The sequence below is a fragment of the Ixodes scapularis genome, unplaced genomic scaffold (assembly GCF_016920785.2).
Source record: "Ixodes scapularis isolate PalLabHiFi unplaced genomic scaffold, ASM1692078v2 PGA_scaffold13__105_contigs__length_92229423, whole genome shotgun sequence".
NCBI lineage: Eukaryota > Metazoa > Arthropoda > Arachnida > Ixodida > Ixodidae > Ixodes > Ixodes scapularis.
In genome coordinates, this window is record NW_024609839.1 from 24287561 (window position 1) to 24306678 (window position 19118).

General features: G+C 46.7%; 1 pseudogene; it reads left to right on the plus strand.

Moving 5' to 3' along the window:
* Nucleotides 1–1054: 1054 nt before the first annotated feature.
* The window catches only part of LOC115332178, a 104266-nt pseudogene continuing 86202 nt past the window's right edge, over nt 1055–19118 (plus strand).

The window sequence follows — 19118 nt, forward strand, 5'->3', positions numbered from 1 at the left end:
AGTGCTTATAAGTAGGCTTCCGTGTTTTCGGAGTTTATTTTTCGTCAGATTCGGAGGGTGCTTTTCGGAGTCTATTTTTTGCCGAGGATTCGGGGTTGATCGAAGTTTATATTTGTTTGATTTCCAATTCTCCGAAATTCGGAGTTTAACCTTGCCGTGTTTCCTATTAAAAATAAATATATAAATAATAAACGGATGTAAGCGTATGCCAGATAAAAATAAAACGCGCTTGTATCAATTAAAATTTCTTCAGTTGAATTCGACATTGGTGCCATTACTATTGGCAATACTTATTTGTCCCATGACAAAATTCCCACAGAAATGTTGCCTCGATAAACGTCGATATTTCAAAATCAATGAACTGCAGGAGGTAGTCGCTAGGAAGCTCGTAGTCATCCCATCCTATTCCATCATTCTAGCCCCAGGCCGGGCGAGGTGGAGTGGTTAAGGACGCAATAGAGAAGTTTTAACTGCATCTCTTCCCTATATTATGCAATATCTATAGCCCAAAGCTTTCACTGTTGCAAAAACATACCCTCTCCTTTCTCTAAACCACAAATCGCATGGCTCAAACTGAAAACGGAAAATAGTAACTTTTGTCAAGACCCGAATGTACAATGACCTTTTGCCCTGAATCAACCTTGACGAGACAAGCGGTAAAACCCCTTTTGACAACAGTCCGAGATTGGAAAGATAATTATGGTGTCATTTTTCCAGAACCATTAAACCGTTAGCTGCTTAAAGTGTAAAAAAATATATTACTTTTCATTTTTCTTTTTGGCCGGGGGAAGGGGGGGGGGGGGGGGGGCGGAGGGGGAGGCAGTGGCATTGGTACATGAAAATTCGAGGTTTATCAGATAAATCCGAATTGACCAAACTTTTTGCAGGTGTGTGTTTTTAGGAGTTTTTCGGATTTATCCGAAAACCCGGAACCCTACTTATAAGTGATCGGTGCAATATTTTCTTCGATATATCTTGAATTGTTGTAAATATCTCTTTTGTATTTTCAGTGCTCTTTGCTACTGCGAACATACACGTAGTCCTAAAAGCCGCGATGCAAGGGAATTAACTTTGGTGGCTGCTTGCAGCGCTGCAAGTCGGGTGGAGCATTATCGTACCTCCGAGTGGTGAGAAAACAAGGGGTTCACATGGCTGTGGCTTTTGATGGCTGGTAAATTAGATAAAACATATTATAAAGTCGTTATTTGTGAGTATGTAAAGAACTTAACTGATTATTATGCAAATTATTATATTGGCGCCCACAGGGCCGAGAAATCAAGGCTCTGGTCACGGACTCCAAAAAGATTCGCGTACCTTCTTGCTCCAGTTAAAACTTTTATCATCTTGTCCCACTTTCTTGTTATCGAACGTGCCTGTTCATTATTCTCGCCCCGAGCGCGCGACGGTCGAACTTTTTTTTTAATTTTCAAAATAGTGACGCACACTAGATAAGGATCCGCCCGCGCCCTTGCCAAGTAAGTCTCTCTCTGGCTTGGTGTTACACCGCCAAATCGCCACCCGTTATTCTTATGTCTCGACGCTCGGCTTTATTTTTTTTTTAAATACTGTTTGGCACAAGTTCGTCCAATAAATCTTTTTTTCAGTTAATTATTTATCGCCTTGTCGTCTTACTCCGTGACATTTCTCTTGGGGGGGGGGGGGGGGGTACCGCATGGGGGGTACCGCATCCCATGACGCGTACGCCTCCAAGGCCTCGTAGCGCGAGCCCAGTCTCCGGCTCAAGAAGACCGTCCGGGGAAACTACCGAGACCCGAGGAAACCGCCGTGTCCAAGGTTGGCTTCAGGAATTCGGTCCACTGCCGAAGAAGATCCACCAGTCGAAAAAGCCGACCATAAGCAGCCAATCGTCTCAGACTCCCGCCGCTGCCTCCCACGTCGCTTACCTGCCGTCGTTCTCGAACTTCGACGACCTTTCAGGGCGAGATCTACGAAGACGTCGAAGACTGGTTGCAGCAATACGAACGGGTGGCGCTGCACAACCAATGAACTCCGGAACAACGTCTGTAAAAAGTCTATTTTCGCTCGGAGGTATGGCGCGGCGCTGGTTCGAAAAATTATTGGCTGTCGCCTATCAAATGTGAAGTCCTCAAGGCAGAGCTGCGACGCAGCTTCGCAAACCACAACGACGGGAGCGCGCCAAAGAGCAACTGCAGTCGGGAGCTCAAGGAGCAAACGAGAGCGTGGTGAACCTTGTCGAGGACGTTCTTCAGCTATTCCACCGCGTGGATCTGCAGGCCATAGAAGAAAATAAACGAAGGATCCTTATGCGTTGCGTCACAGAGACGATTCTCGGTGGCCTTGTACGAAACACGCCTACCACCGTCGATGGTTTTGTAAAGGAGACAACAAAATATTGAGCGGGCTCTCCAAGCCCGTGCCCTCCGCTACCAGTGACTGCCGAACGTTGTTGTTCCTGCGCTCTCTAGCCCCGACGTCGGTTCCAGTTTCGCGGTCTTCCGAGAGAAGTTCCGCGACGTCATCCGGGAGGAGCTGAAACAGTTACTGCCGGTTGCCGAACGCACCGCTTCACTCTCCGTTCCCGAAAGCCCGAAAGGGGGGCGCCGCCGCGCCGCCCTTTTGAACTTTTTATTTTTATTTATTTGAACATGCGCCCAAAAGTGCGCCTTATCCTCGATCGCCGTTCGTTCTTGAAATGCGGTTGTGGCCTGACGAAATGCTCCTTATGGGCCATGCTACCAGCAGCGTGATGCCGATATAGGCGTATAAAAAGGGAGGACGGCGGGACGGGGAGGGGGGCGCCACGGTTAGAGTTTGCCAGGCCGCTTGATGGTGTAGGGCCTGTACTGGCCGTGATCAACCTTGCAGCGAACAGGTTGACGCTGCGATAGCCCCTCGTCTTACCTCAAATAGGCGTCCAAAACGATGCGTGCCGCCGGCCGAATTATTGCGTATCACGTGGAACTGCTGCCGCAGTCGAGTGTTCTTGTGTCCGTCGTGTCCGATGCAATCGCCTGCGGGGAAGTTCCTCTGGAAGGCAACGTCCACCTGCTTTTCGGGAAAGGGATAGGCGTCGCAAGGGGTGTAACAGAACAGGGGTGTAACAGGAAGCGCAGCACCTCACGAAATGTGCCGTTATAGGACACATCGAGGAACAACGGATCGCTTTCGAAATCGCCGCGATCTCCGGTGAGTCCTCGCCATATCAGCCGTATAGTAGCCCGCCGCCGCAGGTCGACACAAAACCCAAGCTAAGTGTCACGGAACGACAAAAGCTCGAAGACCTCCTCACTGAATACCGCAGCTGCTTTTCGACGACGTCGAAAGTGTGCCAGACAACAGTTTCTAAACCTTGCATTGTGACCAACGAGGATGCGCTTCCTCGGCATCGGCAGCCATGCCGCGTTTCCCAAAGGAAAAAGAAGCCATTCATGAACAAGTGCAAGTAATGCTTAACGACACCATCATACAGCCTTCAAGCAGCCCGTGGGCCTCTCCGATCATACCGGTTAAAGAAAGGATGAAACGCTTCGATTCTGTGCAGACTAGCGGCAGCTCAACGCGGTGATGAAGAAGGACATGTATCCGCTCCCCCGCATCGACGGCACACTGGACCGGCTGCGCCACTCAAGATATTTCTCGTGAATGGACCTAAAGAGTAGCTACTGGCAGATCGAACTCTACGAACGGGATGGAGAAAATGCTAGCTTTGTCACGCCCGATGGACTGTGCGAGTTCGAGGCGATGCCCTTTAGACTGTGCACGACGCCGGCAACTTTCCAGCCTGTCACGAACACAGTACTGACAGGCCTAGATGCCAGAGCTGTCTCGTTTACCTCGACGACGTGTGGTGTTCTCGGCCAACTTCAACGAGCAATTGCGACGCCTTTGGGTCGTTCCTCATGCAATCAGGGCCGCCGGGCTCACTCTCAAGCCGACAAACTGCCGGTTCGCCAAAGGCGAACTTAAGTTCCTAGGCCACCTTGTAAGCAACGAAGATATTCGTCCTTACCTGAGAAGACTCGGGCCGTAGCGGCGTTTCCACAACTCACCGACGAATGGCCGTCAGAAAATTCCGGGGATTTTGCGCGTACTACAGGCGGGTCGTGCGGTATTTAGCCGAGCTTTCTGCGCCGCTCATGCACCTCACAAAAAACACCGTGAACTTTGAATGGGGCGAAGAAAAAGAACAGACATTCGACGAGCTAAAGCGACGGCTCCAATCGCCAGCGATTCTCGGCCACTTCGGCGAATCAGCCGAAACGGAAGTTCACACGGACGCCCGCAATACAGGAGGCGGAGAGGTACTGGTCCAACGACAAGAAGGGGCAGAGCGCGTGATTGCCGACACTAGTCGGATGATGTCGAACGCGGAATGCAATTACTCCACGACCGAGGAGGAATGTCTGCCCGTCGTCCGGGCCATCGAGAAATTCTGCCCGTATTTATACAGGCGCCCTTTTCGAGTGGTCACCGACCAGCTCTCGCTGTGCTGATTAGCGAGCCTGAAGGTCCCATTGGGACGCCTCTCTCGATGGAGCCTACGACTGGAAAAGTACGACGTGACCGTGATCTACAAGTCAGGCCGACCACTCAGCGACGCCGACTGCCTGTCCAGAGTTCTTGTCGAGTCATCTACCGGCTGCACCCAAGACGACGACGACGACGATCGCTTTCTTGGCTCAATGAGTGTTGACGGCATGGCAGCGCTCCAGCGGGGCGATCTTGAGCTGCGCACACTGATCGACCAACTTGGAGGGCCGCGAAGGTACGATTCCCGGAGCCTTCTCACGTGTCCTCCCAAGATTCGCCGCCCGAAGAGGTATTCTCTCCAAAAAGAACTTCGGGAACAGCAACTCGACGTGGCTCCTGGTAATTTCTACACGTCTTCAAGAAGAGATCGTCCAAGCCTGCCACGACGATCCGACATTTAGTCACCTTGGCTATAGCAGGACACTTGCGCGAATCCGAGACACATACTACTGGCCCGAACTCCCGAAGACTCCCTACCTCTACGTCCGTTCGTGCCGCGAATGCCAACGACGCAATAAACAACCGACGAAGCCGGCAGGTCTCCTGTAGCCGATCGCGACCCCGACTGCACCGTTCCAGCAGAATGCAATGAATGTACTTGAACCTTGCTCGCCGTCAACGGAAGGAAACCGTTGAATAATCCTGGCAACTGATTATCTAACCCGGTACGGCGAGACAAAAGCGCTCCCGTTCTGAACCGCTGTGGAAGTCGCCAAGTTTTTCGCTAAGTCTATCGTCCTCCGACACTGCGCTCCTCAAGTCTTGATTACGAATTGAGGCTCATCATTTATGGCGCAACTGACACAAGAGATACTCTGCCTGAGCCTACCGACCACCGTCGAAAAACGGCATACCACCCTCAGACCAACGGCCTGACGGAGCAAATAAACAAGCCCATCGCCATTATGATCTGGATGTAAGTGGAAGTGGAACACAAGACACGAGGTGTTACCCCACGTAATGCTTCCGTACGACACGACGGTTCATGAAACCACTGGGATTACACTTCTTAAGCTGGTGCACAACAAAGAGGTGACTGCGATGCTCCACGCTATGCAGGCGAACGACCCGACAGACGACGTGACCGACGACGCCCAGCTGGTCACCCAACGGGCAGAAGAGGTTCTCCACCTAGCCCGCCTTCGGATAAACGTCCAACAACGCGTCGACGCTGGCCGGTCAACCTTCGTCTAGTGGAAAAAGTTCTGCTAAAATTATCGGGGAAATTTTCTTGCTAAGTTTAGCAGAAAAATTTTCCCGCTAAACATATCGCGGAAGTGTTCGCTAAATTTCCTGCTAAAATTATTGTGAAAGGTTTTGCTAAATTTTCCGCTATATTTAGCAGGTATGTTTACCACTCCAATTAGGGGGAGATTTTAAATAGTTTTCTGAAATATTAGCCGGAAGATTGTCTCTAAATCTAGCAAGAAATTTTAGCGGGACGAAGAGAGGAGGAGGAAAGGAGGAATTTTAACTGGAGGAGGAGAGGAGGAGGAAAGGAGGAGATGAAATTCATTGAAGCGTCTTCAAGGAATTTCAAATTTAGTAAATGCGAGTTCAAAGGTTTGTGTTGTAAAATAACAGGATAACCGACTATAACACACTGTGATTTGTGCCATATGGCAATACCTGCTATGTCCTGTTAATAAAACAGAAAAATGTGTTTTATTAACCAATGCACATTTGCCTGTTCTGCCGCACGCATGATCGCTAACGCAGCGCGTTAACTGTCGAAACGCGGTGAGATGATAACTATTTCCAAACATCAGTTTTCGTTCCGTTCGGCGAAAATCCATTCGCATGCTGCTGTGTGTTATTTTTTCTAATAACAACATGCTGATGCATATAACACTTTATAGTTCGTCGCAGCCGTTATTTCATCACGTTGCGAGCGTAAATGTTATTCAAACGGCCATCGTACGTTGTAAAATGTACGCCTCAGAAAAAAAGAGGACGAGCCCTCCCACTCCCCTCCTCCCTAAACCACATCTCGGACAAAATAAAGTTTACTACAACAACTAATGTACATTACCAATGCCAAGAAGTTTTACCCGCGACTTGTCCGAGAATGTCAGAGCGCTCTGAACCCAGCTGTTGCAATCGGCTGAAAAAGATTTCGAGTAGCTTTGGCGGCGAGTATAAGGCGCTCTGTTTAGTCAAGGTCAGAGGGAAGAGGCGACCACCTGAATTCACCATTAGCCAGAGGTGGCTTTGTCGTGGTCGTGTTAAAGCCGTGACTCTTTGTTAGGACAGCAGCTTCACATGAAGATAACTGTGGAGGAGAGGTCCCTGAGAAACTTGGTCGTGTCGGCGCTCTACCTTTCACCGGATTTATTCTCCAACTTTGAAAACTTTGTTTTTCTAAAATGCGCGTGGTTTTTTTGCTGAGGTCGAGGCAACGTTCCCGCCAAAGGATTGCAGAGATTGTAAGATGTCCGGGGTACGGTGATCGAGTTAGCGACGAATGAAAAACAAGTTTACTTCTTTCTTTTTGATGGTGCCTTGTCACTCGCGAAGTCGGGCTTTGATTAATCGCTGCTCTGCCTGATCGAGCATCTTGTGTCCCTCACGCGCGTGGACTTGGCGTTGGACTCAACGGCTTGGGAAAACCACGCGCAAGACCCGACAAATCCTTGTAAAATCAAGGTTTGTTCTAAACCTGGAGATGAAGCGAGCAACGTTTACATTAATATACTGGCCATCCAAATCACAGTGGAACGTGAGAAGGACAACACCTTGGCGTTTCTGGGTTTGCTTATGAACAGGCAAGGCGAGGTCTGGATTTTACAGTGTGCACAAAGCCAACTCACACAAGACGTTACCTCCGGTTTGACTCAAAACATCCAATGAGTCACAAGGCTTCGGTGGTCACCACCCTGCCGTCCAGTGAAAAACATCTGCTCATCAAAGATGGACCGGAAAAACGAAGATAAAAAAGCCATTGATTTAAAGAAGAACGGCTACACCAGCAGTTTAATCTCTCGTGTTGCTCGGCGTCAAGTTCGCAACACACCGATCTCACCAAGGGTTCCACGCAAGCGTGACGCCGCCATAACTGTAGTTCGTAGGAGGGAGACGCCAGTTCACGAGATAGCTCATGCCGCCTCGTGCTCTGCTCGCGCAGACCTCCAGCAGGGTTGTCGCGCGTGCAGAAAGACTACAGCTCCCACGATGCATGTCGGCAGTGGTGGCGTACTCAAACTAGCTGGTGAGATCGGTCCATCGTCGACACGTTCAGCCACAAAACAGTACGTGGCTCCACCCACACACCCACATATCTGTTTTCTACATAAAGGGGACTAGCGAAGCGCTGAAACGTTCGCTGGGAAAAGAAGTATTCAGCTGTCCCATAAACCGGAATCAACACTTGAACGTCTGATGCTGCGAAAGAAAGATCATTCCTCTATTGGCGACGTGCGGGACCGAAAGCGTCGCTGTGGTCGGCCTTCTACGATTGGTCCAAAAGCTGACTAAGACGTCGAAAAGGGTATACCATCGACGGAAATAAGAGGAATGAAAGAACTTTAGTTTCGACGGTGTTGGCAGTGTTGCTTTGAGAGTGCAATGCTTCCAGGCTTCCACCGTGCTATTTACAAACACCATCGAACTTGTTGTTTGCAAGGTAATGACGTCACAAGGGGGAACCATAGGAGGGCGCCACCAAAACATCTCGCCGCTACAGGGTGTTGTGTATTCAATTCAATGCAGATTTAAATGGCGTGTTATAGGAACACCCTGAGCACCAGACAAAGAAATAGATTGTTTATCCTTGCCTCATCTAACTTCTTAAAGAGTTCAGTATAATGGGTTTAATTAGATACCTCCTGGACGTGTGCACCAAGCATATTTGCTTGTTCCATCTGGATGTTGCTGATAAAAAAGGGGTATCCTGAAGGACCGATAGTCTCCCTTGATCTTCCTATGCCGATCCCGCACTTCCTTTGAAGAAACAAAACCACTCAAGGAGGTGACATACTTTTTTTTAAGAACTGCCTTTAGCTTACCTTCGGGTTTAGCGAGCTTTGGCCCTCCTTTTCGTGAATTCAAACAAATTTTGTGGGGTGGGATATTGCTAGAAGATGCAAGACGCCTTGTTTTGCAACTTGCATGTTGTGGTGCAGTTAATGTTCCACCACGGCTTGCAACTATTGGGGAGTCATCCAGAGGTCTGTGGAATACAGCGTGATGAGGCATTTATAATCACTTTAGTAAAATACCCTTCCCTTTGGAAGGAGACTCCGGAGGTGGGGCAGTTGCGGTTGCCATTGGCCCATCCTGGGGTTGGGAAACAGGTTGAGAGGACAAAGGTTGTTGTCCCAATGGAGTGCGAGGGTTCGCACTCTGGCGGGAAACGTCGGTAGACTGCCCAACTGAGATTGAACGCCCCGGAAGTTGAATCCTTAGCTAGGGCTTGGTGAACTGCAGTGTCTCCCCATATTCCAGAAAGGACGTCTGGGTTGGTTGGCACTTCTACCATCAGTGGTACAGGTCCCCGCTGCACCAAATGAACATAGCTGCCCTTGCGCAAGAATGTGCAGCGGCGGCGTGCTTCTGGCTAGGTGAAATTTCCCTTGACTTTATGTGTAACTAGCTTGTTCTCTTCCTTCCTCGTTCTGTTAGATCGAGAGTATGCAAGGGGGAGATCACCGCAGTTTGCAGAGTGTTCGTCGTTGGTGCAAGTGTCTGTGGGGTGGTCAGTCTTGTAACAATTTGCTCATGTAGCTTCTCCACTGCAATGCTGGGAATCATGGCCAAACCTCTGGAATTCTAAGCACCTTTGAGAATGAGGCATATAGGGCCGAACCCTGCACTAGAGGTAGCCAGCTTTTAAAGTCTCTGAAAGTGTGGCTTCCTCAATGGCCCAAAATGTGTGTTTTGTTTTCCGCTCTTAACCACCCAGACACAGGAAGATGCGCCTCGCAACAACAACTCCTTGGTCGGTGAGACCTTCAAGTATTTCATTGTCGGAGATCTCGATCAGGTCATCCTCGGATATAACTCCTTGAATAGTATTCATCGTACGATGAGGCGTAAGAGTCACTTTGTGATCAGACACAGAGTTCAAGGCAAGGATTGGAGCACTCTGCTGTCTGGTTTGAATATCCACAAGTAGGTCGCCGGAGGAAATCTTTTAGCTTTGAAGTTCTTCCCGACTGCACTTTCTAGCACCTTCGCAACAAGATAGGGATCATCTTTAAGAGTACTGCGTCAGTTTTGGAGTGAATAAGAAAAAAGAAGGGGGAATGTAGGACTGGGATATGAGGTTGTGCCTTTCGTAGTGACTTCGGTAAGGACCTTTTTTGAAGCCCGACAAAAATGTTTTTTAGCTTGAGAACCCATAGGAATTGGGAGACGATTCGGAGCCAGGGCGCAGTGCCTACCACGGAGGTGCCCGGGTGCAGCACCCAACACCAAGGGGGAGGTAAACTGCCATTGCAAGAATGGCTTGGCTGACAAAATTACACTACCAGTGCTGCCCGGGTGCTATACCCGAGTGTGGTTTGCAGGTGCAAGACCTGTTTGCACTTAAGGTTGGCCCTTGTTGCCTGAGAAGGTAAAATATGAAGAGAGTGTAGAAGCAAAGAGAAAGATGTGGAAGGAAAACTGAAAGAAAGAAGAAGAAAGTAGAAGAGGCGACTGACTGAATCATCCTGGTGGTGCCAAGTCAGGGCACCCGTCTACGAGAAGCAGAGGTCAAGGTGATATATTGCTTCGTCCGGGGGGCAATGAAGTATCTCGACGGGCTCAGCTGGAACTCCAGGATCCCACTTTTCCCGGATACGGGTTAAGCCACGCAAAGCCGGGCGTGGGTTTTTGCACCAGAACCCATTTCCATAATTGGGTTTTTGCACCAGAACCCCTTTCCATAATTGGGTTTTTGAACCAGAACTTCTGTCCAGGGATCTCAAGTGTAGACTCAAATTTTTAAACTGGATACTGATCAAAGCAGAGGAGCATTCCTACTTTTTGAACAAAAGACTGTGGCCCGATGTATCGAACGTTTCACGCAAGGCTCATGTCAACATCCACAACACACATCATTGGAAAGACACCAATCGCCATTGGCTTGCGGACGTTCGCCTCGAGTACCAGTGTTCTATGCTTTGGTGCGCAACGATAACGGCACACTCATGAGACCAGCGTTTTTGAACACGACTTTGACGAGCGTAGATGCGTGGGTGAAAGTCTGAAAGGGGCGGTTAATGACTTTTGGAGCGATGTCCCATTCACATAGGCCAGTGGTTCTCAATTGGGGGTCCGCAAAGCCCTGCCTCATCAGTCAAGGCCAAAGATAAAACTTGCATTTTTTTCATATTGAGAATAAACGTTAAAATTTCTGGGCGAGTATTGACGTCTGCATGAGAGGTATACTTAACATTAACCCTTAGTTATATTCGTTGATTAAATCATTATCATAGTTAACCTATACCTTTCCATTCCCCTCACCACGAACGGGGTCCTCCATCATATTTGCCGATACACAAGAGGTCCGCGAAACATCAATTTTTGAGAACTACTGACATAGCCTATTAGCCGCGAGATGTTTCGGTGGCGCCCTCGTTCGGTTACTTTTCGTGACGTCATTACCTCGTGAACAACAAGTTCGACGGTGTTTGTAATGAGCATGGTGGAAGCCTGAAATCATAGCGCTCTCAAAGCAACGCTGCCAGCACCGTCAAAATTGAAATTCTTACATTCCTCTTATTTCCGTTGATGAGACATCCTTTGCTGACGTCGTTGTCAGCTTTCGGCCAATGGTGGTGGGCCGACCGCAGCGACGCTTTCGATTCGCTCACGTCGCCAATACATGGTATCAGCACGACGGAGTTCCCGCCAAAAGCTGCAGTCAAGCACGAGCATGGCTAGACCGTGCCTTTCCAGGACAATGAATTGGGCGCGACGGGCCGTGTCCTGGCTAGCAAGATCACCCGATCTCACCCCTCGATTTTTTCATGTGGGGCTACATTAAAGACTGATCACACTTGCGGCAAAGGCACTGCTAGTTGGCGCCGCTGGGCGCCACCACAGTCCGGCGTCCCAGCGCGAAGGGGCCACATCGGCCTCCATTTTCCCCGCGTTATAATCGCGTGACGGCGCTGGCTCTCGCGTTCTCGAGATCGCGCGCGTGCATCCGCCCGATTTCCCACACTTTCATCGTCAGCTCTTTGTTAGGTTCTTCCGTTTCGGCTCCCATCTTCCGCATATATCAGTGCAAAATCCGTACACGCTGCCAGCATGGCACGTGTCGATGATGATCTATATTCAATTTTGCCTTACGTTGTACCGCAACAAAGGCTAGAAGCGCGAGCTCATATCGTTGGCAGCTGCCCCTAATGTACGAGAGCTTGTGCCGCCGAGATGTGCCCCGGAGCAAGGAGCTCGCGCTTGTAGAATTCGCTGCGGTACAACATAAGGTGAAAGAGAGTATACTGATTAGCGCGAATATGATCATCTTCGCCTGCTCATTGACCTTGCAACGTCGCCGTGCTCCGAAAAGAAGGAGACGCAGGTTCTGAGCCCGGCCATGTTGGTGCTACCGGAACACCGAAAGTGCCTTGCTGTCCCGGCTGCGCGCCAGAGATGAAGGCTACTTTCGAGAGTATCACCAAATCAACACGACATCCGTCACCGCGGCGACATGCGACAAGTGCCACGGAGAAACTCACCTGTTGTTGCGAATTCGTCTTCGGTCATTTTCAAGCAGTTGTATTTAGCGTCCTTATTTAGGTAGCCTAGCTACGACTTGTTATATAAAAAGGGGAAACGTAGCACAGCTTCGAGCAACCCCTCCGTTGGGAAATGCATTGGAGGAAATAGGGATTGCAGAGGAAACAAAATTACACTACGCTCCATTACAACGTTAAAGACGCGCGGAGAAGTGGTGCGGGCCTTGCCATAGCATCGAAACGTCACTATCCACTTTACGTCCCTTTGACTCTTTTCTTCTGCGGCAATAAACGGTGAGCCCTCAACCGCACGCGGGCCGGTTGCTTGGACTGCATCGGAGCGTGGAGACGCTGTGGTTGAAAACTGGTTTTGGGCCGGCAGCCCGCGGCAACAAGCGGCGGTCGGCACGCCTCTGCGACGCTAGTGTGGTCGGTACTTTAAGGACCGAGAGCGCACGGCAAAAACCACAACATCAGATGCTTTGAAGGCCAAGATAACGTAGGTGTTGGGGGAATTTCGGAGACGTTGCTGAAGTGCGCGATAGCAAATGCATTGAGAAGACGCAAGTACTGCATTGCCTAACAGGGTGATTTGTCTGAGCACGTCTTGCGAAGAGCAAGAGTTTTTCAGCGCAATAGTTAAACCCATGAATTGACTCCTATTCCGGCAGCTATGACGCCCATTTGTCCGCCAAGAAAAGACTGAAGAATAAACACTGTTTTTCCTAGCTTAAACGCGGTGCTTATTACTATTACAAACCTCAGCGCGCTTTGTTTACGCGCGTGAACTGTGAAACAACTTGGTGTCGCGTATGTCGCGGCCAGCGTCACTGTGAATTACATTTGAAAACGAGGTTGAAAACTGGTTTTGGCCGGCAGCCCGCGGCAGCAAGCGGCGGTCGGTGGCCAGCGTGGTCGGTACTTTAAGGCACTGTCAGTGCCTATCAGGAAGGCACTATCAGTACCTTGCTTTTGTATTTGTTTTTGCAGCGCAGGTGTCACCGCGCTCGGTGAGCAGATAGGCTTAATTCGTTCAAGCCACATTTAAGAGTGCTACAATTCGCAACTTTCAGCGATGGTGGTACCGCTGTGTGAGAATCGCGCTCCCTAGCTCCAGGATGATCGGCTTCACAAGAAAGGTGCTTGCCTAAACTTCCTGGCGTGAAAAGATAAAGTAAGGTTCTAATATTGCTCGTACGAAGCAAAATTAGAATTACGCCTCGCACACCCCGCCTCGTAGTGCTGTTCTACGACGATCGTCCAGATGACAGCCAGTTTGATAGGCGCCAGCGCGCCCCCTATAGTTCGTGAAAGTTGCGAATAGAAGCCGCATGAGCGCGCAGTCCCGCTTTTTTAATTGTTTGTTTGTTGTGATTTATGGGCTTTTTCGAGGCCCTGAGAAACGAATCGTGCTAGGGGTTTCTTGACAAAAACCTTTGAATGGGATGCTTTGGAGGACACTGCACAACTTTGTCATGAAACCTTTTGCTTTAAATTGAATATTTCAAGAGTTCGTTAATTAATCCAAATTATTTATTTCACTGTAAAAAGTACAAAAATAGAGCATAATCGTAAACTCGAAACAAGGGATACGGACAACGGATGACAACAAAGAACGACATGGGCGAATATTCTTAAAATTTCAATTAAGTTATTTGGAACAACCTACCCTGTATTTTTCTTAGCTCGACACACTGATAACAAATTCACGTTAACAGCACGCCACTGAAGCCGGAGTTCATAGTGCAAATTTTGATATGTCCCCACTTTTGCACGCCCATATAGAGTAAAATGAATAGGAGGGCCGCCAGTCCGCGCTCTTCTTCATCTTGTGAGCGCAGTGATGGTTACCCCGTAAACAAATTATGCGGTGACGAGCTGCCCTGTTCACACTTGGCCTACGACTAATTCGGCCTTGACAAGTGCGCCTACCCCTTTAACTAATTTTGTAGCTGGTCTTTTTATTTTTATTTGAAACTGGCCTAACAACGACAAAGCTATAGAAAGGTGTTGAAAATACAATACATTACGGGTTCTCTTTAGCTGAAAGGTTAAAGTTAAGGTTTTTTTTTTTATCACGCTATGAACAGTTGATGTTATGTAGAGGTGCTGCTTACTTCCCGCCTTGCGAAGATTGCTCTTGCATTCGCTATGCTTCACATTATGAGTTTTTCAATAATTTGTCAAGTATTTTTTATTTGAATAAATATAAAAATCCTCCTATGTGGGTACCTGTGCTTACCACAGTAATGTTTAACAAAATATGATTCTAAGCATTAATTACATACTTTGAATTTCCGTGTTTTTCTTTCTCTCACAGATCATAACAAAGTTTGCACTACGACAGAGTGCAAGGAAACTGGTAAGAACGTTTTCTAAATTATAGTACGTTTTTATTGATATAATAACTCATTTACACTCTTTTAAAGAAAGTACGCTTTTGTTATAATTTTAATACTTTTAAGGTTACGCGCCTGACAGGAGTGAATAAACACACGGATCGTCCATGGGGCTTGCGCAGACGGGATGTCTTATAGAGAAATAAATATTAATTAGTTTAAACTTCAATCTTCGAAATCTGCTAATGAATGCAATGCATAAAAAGTACTTCAATTTAATTAGGCAATATAGAAAAGTCGTTTCGAGAAGCGATCGAGAAAGCCCGGGATATTTGTATTTTTATATATAAAAAAGCTATTTTACGCGAGACGCATGTTGATACGAAACGTATTTTGTAGGTATTTCTTGTTGCCTAAATGACCCTCCTCCATATCATAGCACATTGAATTTAGAGGAGTATCAGCATGTGTTAATTGCAGCGCAATGCAATATTAAACTTCTAATGATTCATTGAAACTGCAAGATATTTCACATATTCCAGTCAGAAAGATCGAGATATTGAGTTCCGACTTCTGATAGGAGTGGATCGGATCATCTCTTTAAAAAAAAGCTAGAATCGCAATCAGGACAACACAAATACGTACTACCACTATCTATATGACATGAAATACCCGATTAGGCATTTTGCAGTCTCTCCGGTTGCAACGAGCTTTATTATTTCTAAATTTCTTAAATATTTCCAAGTATGCGATCTTAAAATCGCATTAAATTCCTAATTCAAACCAGAGCTATCTCCAAACCTGCGACGTAGGCCAAATAACTATGAAGGGATGTTCCAGCTTATATTGAATGCGAAAAATAAGTTTGCATGAATGTAATAGTTTTAAATACATATATCCCAAAGGGGCAGAGCATCTTGTATGTAATATTTAAAAAGTAAAAAAGTAAAGGATGAAGACACACAACCTCCATGCTTTCTAGGAGTGTTCGAGCTACTGATACGTATTTTGCCAGACGCCTTAAATAGCTTTTTAATGTTAAATGTCGATGCAGTTGTAAGAATGGTGAAAATTAGCGGATGCTTGAATATCTCTATTTTACGTATTTCAGCAACACGGATCATAAATGGCATGAATTCCTCCATCGACCCATGCGATGACTTCTACAAATTTGTGTGTGGTAGTTACATCTCAAACACAGCAATTCCATCGGAGAGGACTGCAGTAAACAGATTTATTGAAACTATGATGAAGTTGGAAGGTGAAATGGAACGTAAGGAGAACAAGGAATATTGTCATATAATTTTTTCATTTCAGGCATTCTCAAAAATAATGTTCTCACACTCGCTGCGATACCTTCCTTTTTTTTTACATCGAAACATCTGTGTATATTATGACTTTGGTGTTCCTCTAAGACAAGTACCGTGATATCATGGATATTCAAACTATCACGCTACATGACAAAACGATATCATAAGGCTAATTGTAATTATTTTGATCTATACTGTAACCTTTGATACTACCAATGATATAAAAAAAAAAAATGAACAATAATGCTTATGTCAGCATGATTGATGCGCCACACCTTTGACACGGCCCTCATCTTATGCGGCACCCTTTAGAACAGGCCATCCGGGTGCTCAGAAATATTCTTTAGCAGCTCCAAGTGAGTACAATCTGAAATGAATCAACCCAAGGCATTTCAATAACAATCTTGTGTCAAATTGAGCTGCAAAAACAAAACAAAACAGTCCCTCCCGACAATATATATCGCCAACAGCGTCTGCTTTACGCGTTATGAAGACCTGATGTACGGCACGTAAGAGATCACACATGCATATAAGAGCAACATGATGGTGCTTCCTATTTTAATCTCTAAACGCAAAGAATGTAACACTCAAGCAATACAGCGGATGTAATAATAGTATTTTCTGTTCGTTTTCTTTTTCGTTTGTGTTAAACACAGGATAATAAGGGAGAATGAATCATGCCGATGCCAAAATACATGGAGAGTTTGGGTCGGCCCCCGAGGGTAGATCCAAATAGTCCCACTATTCCCGTCGCCGGCGAAGTGCAATATGGGATCACCGCGACGTCTCCTTGAATGTTTCTAAAGAAATACTCTCATGTTATATTGCATTTAGAACTTGCGCTTCAGAAGGTTCTTCATTTTAAACTTGAGATCTTGTATTAAAACAGAATAATAAAATTTCGAAATCAATGAATTATAAATTTATGCATGCGTATGTTGCTCACGTTGCGTCTAAAAAGGAGTGCCACAAACTTAAGTGGCGTGGTTCAGCTAAAATTGTGGAGGTTTTGATGGGGTAAGAGGGCGTCCGATGAGGAGGAAGATCGCAAAACTGCCACCCCGAGGAGAGCACGTTAACAGCTACGGCGGATTTGAATACTGACTGCAGCCGCAACTCTCAAAAGTTAGCACACGACCTTGGGAGAACGGAGGGACACACAGGGTATTAAAAACAGCGCGACAAGACGAGGACCAGACAAAGAAGTGACACGGACGTAGCGCTGTCCGTGTCACTTCTTTGTCTGGTCCTGGTATTTTTGCGCTGTTTTTAATTCCGAAGTATGTACCAACTCGCCCAAGCCTCAACTTTAACCCACAGGGTGTTTGATTACACTATAATATTTGGTGAGAGAAACACTCCTGGCGCAAAGTGTAAACATTTTGGCACTTTCCCGAGAGCCTGGTCGGCGGCGGGGCGGCATGAACACTGGGCGACACGTGCCAGTGATTTCAGGCCAGAACGAAGAGCACTCACAAACGGCCTGCTCCGTCCGTCTTACTATGTTGGTGGCCACAGCGTGAACAGGCTGGCGCTAGAGTCACTGAATCCTGGGAAGGTAGCGCCAAGATCCGGCATGCTGGCCATTTTTGTTCATAGAATGGGCAGTTCATTTTTGACTTCTTTATTCTTGGTGAGCCGTCGCCAATTTTTGGTCACAAGTTGCTTTATAAAGACATTTCGTCTCTACCAATATTTTGCTATCCACACACCGGCGAATCAAGCACACCTCTTCGCTCCGCCCTCTCATGGGGTGTCGTTGCTTGTTGGCATTGAAAAGATAATTTAGCTATAATAAATTAGGCAAGAAAAAAATATAATTTTAAGGTATCTGTCGAAAAAAGAATAACTGGTAAGTGGACTGGATACACAGTGCCAAGTACGCTTATACTGGCCAGAAACGCTTCTAGTACGAGGAAGCTCCGGAGCGATTTTGGCGCGCTCGTTAGGACGACTTTTTTGAAGCTCCGAAGATATCAAACGGTCAAAATGTCGGCTGCATGTCAATATAAACCGATTAACCAATCACCTTGCGACGTTCGGGTCTTGTGTATGTAAGTATATGTTTATGTCCGGCTAGGATGCAGGGAAGGCAATGACACCACTTCCCCAGAATTCAGTGATTTTAGTGAGCACCACTTTGCTCAAACATGAGAGCAGTTTGGTCTAACCGAAGAGCGGATTTGGTTAACAAAAGGCAGACAAGGCATCATAAGCCGTAGAGAAACTGCATCTAGGTTAGCCTGTTACTAACGGAATGATAAAAGGTTGGTGTGTCTAAGGTAGTCAGAATAAATATTAACGTGTATTTAAACCATCCTCCTTCCTTCAGCATTGGAGTGCCCAATTTCTTCCACTCGCAAGCCTCACGATATTCGACAGCATGATATACATCGTACTATCTAGGAGGCCGAGCTAGGCATTTTTCAGCCTACAAGGCGTTTGTTTAGCCTGCGTCCACGAAGATTCTGAAGAGTTTAGGTACCCCAAGCAAAGCTTCAACGGTTAATAAAATTAGCGTTATTTTCGATGACTATGCGAGACAGCACCACACGAATATGACGTCAAGGCTCCTCCAGTCTTTTTTTTTTATATATGACGTCAGTTTTTCAGTCATCTCGACAAAAACGGAGTGTAAATTTATTGAACCAGAATACAATTTACATTGCTTTTTATTTATCTAATATGCGTTCTTTATTAGAGAACTCGCGGCACAATTATCAATAAGTTTCACCCTGTCAAGAGGTTTGAGGAGGTGCTTTGTGTTCCGAAACAAATAACTCAATGTTATATCTCGTGCAGCTGCTAATGTACATTTTTGTTTTAATATGCTTAGATACTATCAATACCAACCCTCCAACAGGCGGGACGCAAACGCTTCGAACAAAGATGTATTACATCTTCAAATCTTGCAAAAAACCAGGTACGTAATTATCATATATCCCTCTAATTGAGGTGCACAAAGCGCTCCGTAAAATATTCGTGTCGTTATCAAAACAAACTGAAAAAAAAAAATTCGTGATCGGTTTGTACGACAAAAGTTTTCAGCTGTTTAACTTCGAGATTGTATGATTCTATGCCGAGATTAGGGGCTTTATGAATGTGTCTTTAGCGTAAACATTCAACATAGATTTGCCTGGTTGGAGTGAAAGATACTTTGAAAGGACGTGCAACCAAGCCCTAATTATGAAGGCGTTTTGAGGCCCCTCAACCACTTCTTCAGGGATGAATGCAAATAAGGCCGTTCATTCACAGTTTCTTCTCCCAAAAGAAAGAGCATAGGGTGTGGT